Here is a 12,416-nt window from a genome sequence, read left to right as displayed (position 1 = left end):
TGGATTGCACAAGGTAACATGTAAAATTCATGTACATTTTTCTTTTTAAAAAAGCTTTACAGCAGTCTTCAGTAGAAAAGTGTGTTCATATTTTTAAAAACTGTTTTGTTCTGCCAAGTGGCGAAATAGTAATACATTCATTTGGCAACATCTTCAGTGTTCATTGCTTTGCTAGCCCAGTCAACGAAGACCTAAATAGTTGGACTGCAGGAAAAAATTGGTGTACTTACAAATTTTTGTTCAGTGGTAAGAGTGAGTGCCATGAACAACATACTAAAAGTCATGAGCATTTGTATGGGGGAATAACTAAAAAACCACAGCTTTAGCAGAAATGTTTCCCAGTACAAAATTGGGCTGCATTAGATTTCCTACAAAAATGTTCATTTCATTTTTTCTCTGTGATTAATAGTTTCTGCATTGCAGAGGATGCAAAAATTGCAAATTATTAAAAATATTGTTTGAACTGTAAAAAATAATGTTTATCCATAAATGAGGTGGGTTAAAAACGAATGTTAAATGTGCGTACCATGTCTTAGCATAGCCATACTAAGAGCCAAATTGTGTTCTGGTGGTGTAACAGGGTGGAAAGGGCGGGGGGGGGGGGGGGGGGGGTGTTTAGAAGCACGAGGGAATATAGGTTGCCTGATTGTGTTCATGTACTCCCCACATTTATAGGTCTTTAAGCTGAAGATTGAACAGGTGATCCCCATTCTGTCTACCAAACTACATCACAAGAAGCAACTACAGGGTGTCTCACAAATTTATTTATTTTGACCCTCTACAGCACACCTTTTATATCACTGGCAATGTGGCACATAAATGCGTGGGAGCATTCCTTCGACACAAAATTTGTTAACACTGGATGGAATGCAGATATGCATTACTAATTATACTAACATAAGAAACACATCTTGATGGACTCTGTGTAAGTCTATATGACTGTCCTACACTGCTAGAGGGGAAATTGATTCTTAGCCATCCTGTATGGCGACTATAGTTTTCTTCTAGGAAAGGTGACCTCCTCCACCACGAGCGCTGCTAGGTTTTCAGTTTACAGACTTACTATATCTCGTCAGCATTGCCTGCCCTATCCTTTTATGTGAGTAGACGAAACAGCTTTGCTGAGCTTTTGTGTGTACAGTGGAGTTATTATCAGTTAATTAAGTGTTAAGTACTGTAAGACGGCTCAACAGCTGGAGCTGCTGCTACACTGAAGAGTGTGTACCAAATGTGTTTGACAATATCTGTTTCATTGTCTCCAGTATCACCGTCTAAAAAAGGTTCACAACTTATGGGGTGTCAAATGCACTACCTCTGCCTCAGCTCAGCAGGCTTAAATTATCACGTATCTGCAACTGAAGTAGGTCACCTAAGTTTTATAGAATTTTTTATGTCTCAAAAAAGTCAATGTATTACAGCAGTTTACTGCTCTAGACTTGAATATGATAAGTCTTAACCCATCAGTTGTATTCACATCCATCTTGGAAGAGATACTGTGGATGTGTGGTAAGTGGCTCCACTCAGTGCAACCCATTCTGAAAGTGCCAGCAGTTCTTGAATGGAAAAGATTCATGCAGTTTACCAGTAAAAAAATTAATGGTAAGAGCAGTGCAGTGACTTGGTCATTCATTAACTCACCATGAAGTGGTTATAAATACAGTTACACGCCTTTTACAGTACACTGTCAGAGGGGGGGGGGGGGGGAGAGAGAGAGAGAGAGAGAGAGAGAGAGAGAGAGAGAGAGAGAGAGAGAGCAGGCAGCGATGTGCCACATCACCAATCCAGTTCCCTTTCCCATCAACTCTACATAGGTCATTAATATCACACTTACAAATTAAACATTGCTGCCACTGTTTACAAGGACATATTTTACATAAAAACTCACTCAGCAATTGCAAACAAGTACTCATTTAATAAATTGGATATATAAACATGAGCCCCTTCAGATGCCTGTGTACTATGTTGTCAATGATACATAGTGAACTGTGAAGGGTGAAGGTATAACCTTGAGAGGCACGCTGAATGTAGTGATGTAGTTGGGTAGACAGAATGAGAATCACTTGTTTGACTTTCAGTTCACAGAGCTGCAAAGGGGGTAATTGCATGAACACAATCTTGTGACCTACATTCCCTTACGCTTCTAATCCACACATCCTCCCCCCCCCCCCCCCCCCCACCCCCACCCCCTCTCTCCTTGCCACACTTTTACAGCCCCGCAAGGACACTGTTTATCCTATAATGTGGTTCTGCTGCACTTAAATGTGGTACATACATTTAATATTTGTTTTTGACTCACTTCATCATAAAAATGTTATTTTTGATAATCTGCAATTTTCCATCTTCTGCAATGCAGAAACTTAGTCATAAAGAAAGAATGAATAGGACCTTTATTTATTGGAAATTTGTACCGGGAAGCATTTTCTCTGGAAGTCATGGTTTTTAAGAGTTATTCAAGATATAACCGTTGAAAAGTGACCTTCAGATAGCCGCCACTGATATGCCCACGATTGTTAGAATGTTGTTCATGGGACTCCTTCCCACCACTGTAAAAAAATTTGTGATTATGCAAATTTTTCCCTTAATTTTCCTTTGTTGGCTGTATTATGTCTCTGAACTTTAGTTACAATATTGGCGTTCCATTAGCATATTGGTTAAAAATCAAACTTTATTCTGTTTAAGCAGGTTTCCTTCACTTTAATATGCATACAATAACAACACACAATCGAATTACATGCACCATACTCTAGTCTGGAAAATACTTTTGGTTATTGAGAAACACGTTTATTTACTTCTGTATTGTTTATGAACATGGATGGTAGCTTTTTATATAAAACTTTCCTGAGATGACTGTGTACGACTGTTAAGTAGTTTGAAAAAGGCATATTCGTGGTGCCATCTGCTGTAAAATTGTACAGGGTGATTCAAAAAGAATACCACAACTTTAGGAATTTAAAACTCTGCAACGACAAAAGGTAGAGCTAAGCACTATCTGTCGGCGAATTAAGGGAGCTATAAAGTTTCATTTAGTTGTACATTTGTTTGCTTGAGGCGCTGTTGACTAGGCGTCAGCGTCAGTTGATGCTAAGATGGCGACTGCTCAACAGAAAGCTTTTTTTGTTATTGACTACGGCAGAAGTGAATCGACGACAGTTGATCAGCGTGCATTTCAAACGAAGTATGGTGTTAAACCTCCTGATAAGTGGTGTATTAAACGTTGGTATAAACAGTTTACAGAGAATGGGTGTTTGTGCAAAGGGAAAAGTTCTGGAAGGCCGAGAAGTGATGAAAATGTTGCACGCATCCAGCAAGCATTTGTTCGCAGCCCAGGAAAATCGACTCGCAGAGCCAGCAGAGAGCTGCAAATTCCACAATCAACTGTATGGAGAGTCCTACGAAAAAGGTTAGTTATGAAACCTTATCGTCTGAAATTGGTTCAAGCACTGTCTGCAGCTGATAAGATTAAAAGAATCGATTTCTGTGATTTTATCCTTGCTCAAATGGAAACAGATGAATCTTTCATTTCAAAGATTGTGTTTAGTGATGAAGCAACTTTCCACACTAACGGGAAAGTCAACCGTCACAATGTCTGTATATGGGGCAGTGAGAATCCGCGGGAAACAACTCAGTATGAACGTGACTCGCCTAAGGTGAACGTTTTCTGTGCCATTTCAGCCAATAAAGTTTTTGGTCCCTTTTTCTTCGAAGGTGCTACTGTAACTGGACTACAGTATCTGGAGATGTTAGAGAATTGGCTGTTCCCTCAGCTCGAACAGGAAGCACAACAATTCATATTTCAGCAGGATAGAGCACCACCACATTGGCACTTATCTGTCCGTAACTACCTGAACGTCAACTACCCGAGGCGATGGATCGGCCACCAGGCAGCCCGTGACAGAGCACTTCATCACTGGCCTCAAAGAAGCCCTGATCTTACCCCCTGCGATTTTTTCTTATGGGGGTATGTTAAGGATATGATGTTTCGGCCACTTCTCCCAGCCACCATTGATGATTTGAAACGAGAAATAACAGCAGCTATCCAAACTGTTGCGCCTGATATGCTGCAGAGAGTGTGGAACGAGTTGGAGTATCGGGGTGATATTGCTCAAGTGTCTGGAGGGGGCCATATTGAACATCTCTGAACTTGTTTTTGAGTGAAAAAAAACCTTTTTAAATACTCTTTGTAATGATGTATAACAGAAGGTTATATTATGTTTCTTCCATTAAATACACATTTTTAAAGTTGTGGTATTCTTTTTGAATCACCCTGTATGTTTATTCTCTGCCGGCTTCAGTTGTAATGGCCATCTTCACTGGAGAAGACAATGTTTTTATTTCCTATCAATTGTAGTGTGAGAAGAGAGATAAAAGGAGATTACTTAACAACTGTGTTTACACAGTTTCTGTTAACAGAGTAACTTTTAAAGTAATTTGTAAAATATGTTGACACTAATTCTAAAATAAGTGTATTCTCAAAAGATAGTGTGCCTCATTAAAAAGTGGAGAATCTGGAATGGAATGGAATAACAACAATATGTCTTGCGACATATTGCTACTCACCACATACAAAAGGCATTAAGCATCAGACACAAACATTTAAAAATAGGCGATTGGCTATTATTTAGCATTCAAAAGTCCTTCATCAGGCGAAGAAACACATGTACACTTTCACGCACACACATGGCCACTGTTATATTCAGCTGCTGTGGCTCCACTTTACATCGGACTTGAATGTAGATTATAGTACGTACCAGTATTTACAACTACCATAAATAATGAATGCAGCAGATGCATCTCTGAACCTTGACTAGCCAACTTAAGTACATGATTCTTCCTGAGACCAAGATTCAGATCAGACTACTCTCTGCCCAGTTCAAAGATTGTTCTCTTCTCGTGGCATAGGATTTCTGGAGGCTGCATCGAGGTTAATAGTTCCACAGACTGTTACTGAGGCAATGTTAGTAGCTGCAGTAAACTTGTTCATCATGAGGGAGAAGAAAGTTGCTCCTTCAAAAGGTCATTATGGTTAGCAGAAGGAACATACTTAAAGAAATTGTGTCTTCAAAACTTGGAATAGGGAATACAGTTGCTCAATGTTTTCAAGGCAGTGGAGTCACAGTGCCAGGGGACAACAGTGGCTGTGTGTTACAATTAACTTTGCACTGTTTGGTACTTCCGACTGTTGCTTCATAAGCCGTAGCATCCAAGTGGGCTAATTAAACAACAAAATTACATTTCATCCTTGTGAAAAAATTTATACCTATCATAATAATATTATTAAACATTGGAAACTCCAGGTAGGAATATCACACACACTCACACTCACTCACTCACTCACTCACTCTGCAACTTGATGTGTCTTCTTTATGGTAAGTAGCAATCTGTCTTTTCCTACATTGATAATAATATTAGTCTCTCTCTTGCAGTTTTGGATACACACAACTCCTAGTCTTACAAAAAATAGACATTTGTAATTAATAACCTTACCTTTTGGTGGCCTACATTCGAAATGGTGGTGCCAACAGGACTGACTGAAAGAGTAGTAGCAGCCACAGTAAACTTACTTGTCACAGGGGGAAGAAAATTTGTTATGTAGAAGGACATTAAGATTAATGAAAGGAAGAACCCATGAAGAAATTTTATTCACAGACCTAGGTAAAGGAAATATAACTGCATAGTACTTGCAAGGTTCGATCTGCAAATGGAATGATAGATGTGAGGGGTGATATATTTCCATGGAATTTCTGAGTACAATGTTACAAGTGCTGAATTCAAGCAAGCTAGTAAGAACCACTGCCAATTATTAAATATCGATTGAATATATTTGTGACTGATAGGCACGACCAGATATCGTATTATATAAATAATACGATATCTGGTCATGTCTATGTCACAAACATATTCGGGACTGGAAGACTTATCTGCTGGCCTAAAGGAGCTGTACTGTCTTATAATTGATCTGTGACATTTATAATTGCATACCTGTACAACAAATACTCTTCGGTTCTGGTACAGTATTACATCTACATATATGCTTTGCAAACCAGTATGAAGTATGATATTGATTTATTTCTTACAAGAGAATGTACATTGTTTAATATACAATGCAGATTAGGTCATAAATGATATTGTCAGAGTTTACAATTAAAAGTAAAAACCTGCTTCATTCCCAACTTGGTCAACTTCTAGAGGGATGACCAGTTGAACAGAATGTCAGATTATGGCCCCTTTTGAAGTTTATGGGGCTGCAGTTTGTATCTTCACATCCTGTCTCTTATGAAGATTATTTTATCTTTGCCTTCTCCACATATAGTGTGGAATAACATCCTCCTATAGAAGAATGACATCACCTATATGGAGTCTTCTTGAACATGTTCTTTGTTGTTGTAATTCATGGAAGGTTTTGAGCAGGGTTGGATACTCTTTCTTCCACAATTTTGGAACCCTGTGTTATTGAATCTCCTTGGTCAAATCACTTCTAACTAGTGGTTCTGTACATGTGGACTGTGTTGTGAGTCAAACACCTACAAGGAAATGTGCAGGTGTCAGTGGCTTAATTCCCCACCCACCCTGTGTAATTGGTGTTGAACCCAATGCGTCTTCTGTGTTGACCAGATTGTGTTAAGACTTTTATCCAACTGTAAACATCCTAAAATCTTCTTCAGACAATGTTTGACAGAACATACATCCAATTCTCACCATCCTCCCCACCAAGACGTGTGAGATGATGAGCTTTCATGTGATAACTCACTGAGTGCAGTACTAGTGCATTTTACAAGCTGTGAGAGCTGCCAGAGCTCCTTCAGCTTTGTGTGCCTGAAATAAGGAATAGTTGTGTTGTCAGTGTAAATCTTGTTGGGCAATCCTTGTCTTGCCACAAACTTTTGTAGAGCTTGGAAAAATTTGTCAGTTGACATACCTGAACAATGTTACAGGTGCAGGGTACATGTGAGTAGAACAATATATGCCTTCTTCGTAATATGTCCCTGACTGGCATATTATGGACCAGCAAATTTGATGCCTTTGATTTCAAATGGTTTAGATGGTGGAACTTGTTCATCTGGTAATGGAGTCTGTTTGTTGAGCAAAGTGAGCTTTGCATTGAATTGCGCATCCACATCTAAAATCCTCAGTAGCTGATTATCTTAGTAGTCTTGTAGTCCTCTGTACAAGATGCTGATTGTGTATAATATACTCATACAAAGAAACATTAACTGATATTCAGGTGGCTTCCAAAGATTTCTGAATGAAATAGTTCCTGGACATTGATAAAATTCAGCAATATTTCACACTCTGAACTAGTAACAAAAAGATACATGTGCCTTCAGCAGTTGTGCAAAAACATGATAGCCCCATTCATAACAACTCTTCTGCCAAGACCGTCCATTCAAAACTGCCTTCAGCAGTTGTGCAAAAACATGATAGCCCCATCATAACAACTCTTCTGCCAAGACCGTGAATTCAAAACCACACTCCTACAAACAATACACAGTGAAGAAGCACAAAGATATAATGTATAAACCAAAGAGTTTGCATTTTTTTACAATAAGAATTGCTGGGACATCTTTAAAAAAATACTGAATTTACAGAATTTGAAGTAAAATCCTTCAACATTAATTAAAACATGTAGAATATTAATTTTTTAGCGTAAGATAACTAATTTTTTAAAGTCATTCTTGTAGAACTAAAGATAGTGATACCCCTACCCCCAGTACCATAAGATTTTATTGTATCATTTGCTTGATTGCATCACTCTTTTTGTTTTCCAAGTGTGTCACTATACATCTCTTTCCCAACATTTATCCATATTTTACCCAGAAAACTTCCATTATTAACTTCAAAATTTAGAACTGAAGATACTTTCAATGGCTATATTTCGATTGAAATTATTTTGTGATTGACAAGTCAAGTGGTAAGAGGGCAGCCACAAACTAATTGTAGTTCATTCTTGAGCATCAGATGCTTGCTGTGTAGCCTGTTTTGTTGGCTACCTGTAGCACCTTGTGAAGCTTGGTGGCAGCACAGTGGCAACACTGCCCCCTGCTACTGCTGTCACTAAGTAATTTTAATCGGAGTGTAAGTCATGAGCTCATTGGTATTTGTTCATATAACTTTCAGACAATTCATTTACATTTCTGCCGGCCAGAGTGGCCGAGCGGTTCTTAGCACTTCAGTCTGGAACCGTGCAACCACTACGATCGCAGATTCGAATCCTGCCTCGGGCATGGATGTGTGTGATGTCCTTAGGTTAGTTAGGTTTAAGTAGTTCTAAGTTCTAGGGGACTGATGACCTCAGATGTTAAGTCCCGTAGTGCTCAGAGCCATTTGAACCATTTACATTTCTACTTTCCTCTGTCAGCTTAATGAATGACATGGACTCATCTTCCTCCTCATCTAATGAATCACCTTTCTACTCAACAAAATAATTCACATTTTCATTCCTAATTCTTTCCTCATCAGTAACATCATTTATATTACAAACACTGGTTGCATCCTTGTCTACTTATAGTTCTCACTCTGTTCATACTTCATTATTACTTTACTTTCAGACAAGATCTTGTCAATATTTAAACTATCACCACCAGTATCATTAAGATTTTCTCTCAGATCAACGGTGTAAAAGTTTTCTAGAATACATTCCTGTAACTCACAGTTCACTGTTTTGGTTCTGTTGTGTTGTGTTCTGTTCTGTTCCCTACCTTGCCAGAAATTACCCCAAACTTAAAGCATGGTCTTATTTTATTAAACTGATATTTGTGTAATTCCTCCCCACCCCCTCCCTCTGTTGTAGCAACCATTTTGTGTAATTCTAGCTCCCTGCCTGAAATGTTGAGCTTCATGTTGATTATGACTCCAATTTCTATCACTATGTTTGTATTCCTTGTAGTATTGTCTCCCTCTGTAATCAAATTATATTGAGGTTCCCCCCTCTGGATTTCTGCAATCATTACTGTCGTTTGTCCCATGATTATTATGTCTCCAATTTACATTGTAATCCCATTGGAATGATTTGAACGAAAACCCAGTCTGTCATTTCTTTCAAAAGATCTGTCCAACCTGTCTACATATTTCAGGAATTGTTCAATTGATTCATCAGTTGATCAAAAAACTGGTGTAAATGAAAATTTTCTTTAATTGATTTTTTTCAGAATTCTTTCGTACCCCTCTGTAATTTGGCACTTCAAGAAATTGACTTTTAATTGTAGACTGTTCTTACTCTGACCAAAATTTATTAAGAAAACTTATTTCAGGCTCTTTATGGGGTAAATATTGCATGCACTTATCATTTACCCACAGTAGTGCTTCACCACCGCAACATCTTTTCACAAATTTGATTTTAAGATTATCAGTCAAGTTCGGAATGAAATTGTGTACAGTTTTGTAAGAAATCGAACAGATGCAAACTGTCATCTCCAAGAACAATTGTAACTGGCACTCTAGGAAAAAATTGTTTTTGTACCCACTGATTCATATGAACAATGGTTTTGGTGTTTGTACTGTTCTCGGGTCTCCAGCCAGGTGCAGTCGTTTTCAAACCACGATATTTCAACAGCATTCCTTGCCGTATCTTCAGGTGGTACCTGCAGACAGCTTCTCCGTTTATACAGAGATGGGGACCCTCCACACCTGCACCAACGTGGTGACTAAACCAAAGTTCTACTGTCACCTCTGTCAACATGTTAGTTATCTAGTAAATAGATCACAGGATGCTGAGCTGTGATGTTATTCGTGCGCCTGGGAAAGACTACGCATTAACAAGGTCCATCAGGTGATAGCTAGTGGACGAAACGCGATGAGGGTAGCAATTTGAAGAGCAGAGGAAAAAAAGTGCCTAGGCTCTTGCCGTGGGAAAAAACCTCTACGACAGTGGGATGGGTACTAAGGGCAGTAGTGGCGATAGTTCATGCAAGGTTGGTTTTGTTAGTATGGGTGTCATGCATTATTACCGTGGCAAGCGATGACGATGTATCCCAGTTTGCTGCAGCTGCTGCATTCCTGGAACAATGAAGATCGTTATATAGTAGTGGGAGATCGGCCATAGATCACATAGATCATCTCACTGTGTGTTTGGGGGGGGGGGGGGGGGGGTGGAGCTTGCCTGCATGCATTGTACAGTATGGCTTCCCTGCGTGGTGCCAGTTGTTCTTCGGGAAGTGTGTTCCGGCTGGATATCCAGTAATGGTGTCTGATTAACAGGGGCTCACCTGTACCGTTGTGTTTGCGTGTGCTTGGTCATAGATGTTAGGTCCTTACAAGTAAGTCTTTTGGTGTTTTATTTATCCATCTATAGTTGTGGTCGTAGTTCCCCAGATTCAGGTAAACGGGTTCTGCGAATGTCTGGAGTTTCTGTATAGTCTTGTGGTGAGTTTGTGGATTACCTCCGTGAGAGTCTCAAGTCAGTATTCCCGGTGAAGGTCCGCAATGCGTGTGTATCGTGGAGCATTGCTTATGATTTTGAGTACTTTGTTTTGTATGAGCTGCAGACGACGCAGATGTGTAGGCACAGTGTATCCCCAGATAGGAGCTGCGTACATCATCAGGGGTTGAATAAGTGTCATGTACATGGACCTCGAGACCCTTCTGTTCAGTGTGTGTTGAGCATAGGGTAGAGCTGTCTGAGTCTCGCGCCAGCTTGGTTGGTCATGTGTTGTATGTGGTCCCCCCAAGAGTAATTTCCAGTCCAGCCAGACACCGAGGTATTTGACATTCTCACGGAAACGTATTGGGCGTGCATGTAGAATTATTGGTGTGCAGTATCGGTGTTTGCGCAGTTGCTTCGGTCTTCTAATGAACAGAACGCCTTCGCACTTGTCGATGTTTACTCTAACACGCCATTTCTCCAACCAAGGCTCAGCCACTCTGCGTGTAGTCTGTAACCGTTACATAATGTTTGATGGTTTCCAATCTTGCATAAGTATGGCTGTGTCATCCGTGTAGATTGCCATCGTTGTGTGTGGTTGGGAGATCGTTTATGTAGAGGTTAAATAGTAGGGGCCCTAGGAAACTTCCCAGGGGTACTCCCGCATATATACCATGTCGTGTTGATTGTTTTCCCTGCATGTCAGTGTTGATACTCCTGTCTGTGAGGTATGAGTGTATTAGACGCACCAGCCTGCCGGGGAATCCCGCGTCGCTGAGTTTGCGAATGAGGCCGTTGTGCCATAGACGGTCAAAAGACTTTTCGATGTCCAGGAACACCGCCCCTGTAGCTTTGTTTATGTTGAAGCCAAGTGTTATATGTTCTAAAACCCGTAAGAGTTGTTGTTGTTGCGGAATGGTGATTCCTGAAGCTGAATTGCTCCGGTCTCAGGATGTCATTTGTTATGCAGTGCTTAGTGATGCGTTTGAGAATCACCTTCTCAACAATGTTACTGAATGAGCTCAGAAGGCTGATGGGTCGGTAATTTTGTGGGGGGCTCTTTTCTTTCCCCGGCTTCCTGAACATCACGACCTTGGCCATCTTCTAAAAGGCGGGGAAGTGGTGTTTTAGTATGGCATTCGTTATGTGTGTTAAGTACTCAGTAGCTTTATTTGTAAACTCCTGGAGGACACAGTTGTGAATGCCATCATGACCAGGGGCTTTCCTAGCAGCGGAATGCATTATAGCCCAGGAAACTTCGGCTGTGCTAGCATATCGAATGTTGTCGCGTGATGTTTGGGCTAGAGTGCGTGTAACCTCTTGGTCAGTGGCAAGTTGAACACTGGATCTGATGGTACCAGGTTCGGTGTGAATGACGCTGCGAGTGTGCGGGCCATTAGTTCTGCTTTCTCTTTGCTAAGTATGCAGGTCCGTCAGGCCCTTGAAGCGTTGGGGTATATATTCTCTCCCTGGTGAAATGTCGGGCTAGTTGACACACGCCAGGCTGCGCGGTGTCCTGCCCTACGAGTTTTTGGTTCCATTGTTGTGTTCTATGTGTTTGTATTTTATCGTGTATGACGCCCTGTAGCCTGTTAATATGCCGTTTGAAGTACTGACGCCTGGTGCGCTGCCATTGTCTCCTGAGCCGATTCCTCATTGAGATTAGGCCCAGGATTTCCTGGGACAGGGCCGCACTGTGTTGCTGTGAGGTGCGATCAGGTATGGTGCCTGCCATTGCGTCCTGGACGGCGTTAGTGAGGGTTTCTACTGCCTCGTCAATTTGTGCTGTTTCGTTAATTTCGTGTATGAGTGGGATGTGGCTATCGAGCGTTTCCTTGAACAATGTCCAATTCGCACGCCCGTAGTCCAACATCTTGCGTTGTTCGATGTGCTGCAGTGTTTCCTCAATGGGTAGTATTACAGGTTGGTGTTCGGAGGGCAGATGGTTTGCAACGGCAACGTTGAGTGTCGATGTAATGTCCTTGATGAGGGCCATGTCTAATACGTCTGGCCTGTGTCCCTTCTGATAGGGAATGTGCGTCGGTTCAGTCGGCGCTAG

This window comes from Schistocerca gregaria, chromosome 7 (assembly GCF_023897955.1).
Source record: "Schistocerca gregaria isolate iqSchGreg1 chromosome 7, iqSchGreg1.2, whole genome shotgun sequence".
NCBI lineage: Eukaryota > Metazoa > Arthropoda > Insecta > Orthoptera > Acrididae > Schistocerca > Schistocerca gregaria.
The sequence above is the reverse complement of the archived record's forward strand: the minus strand, read 5'-3'. Positions refer to the sequence as shown.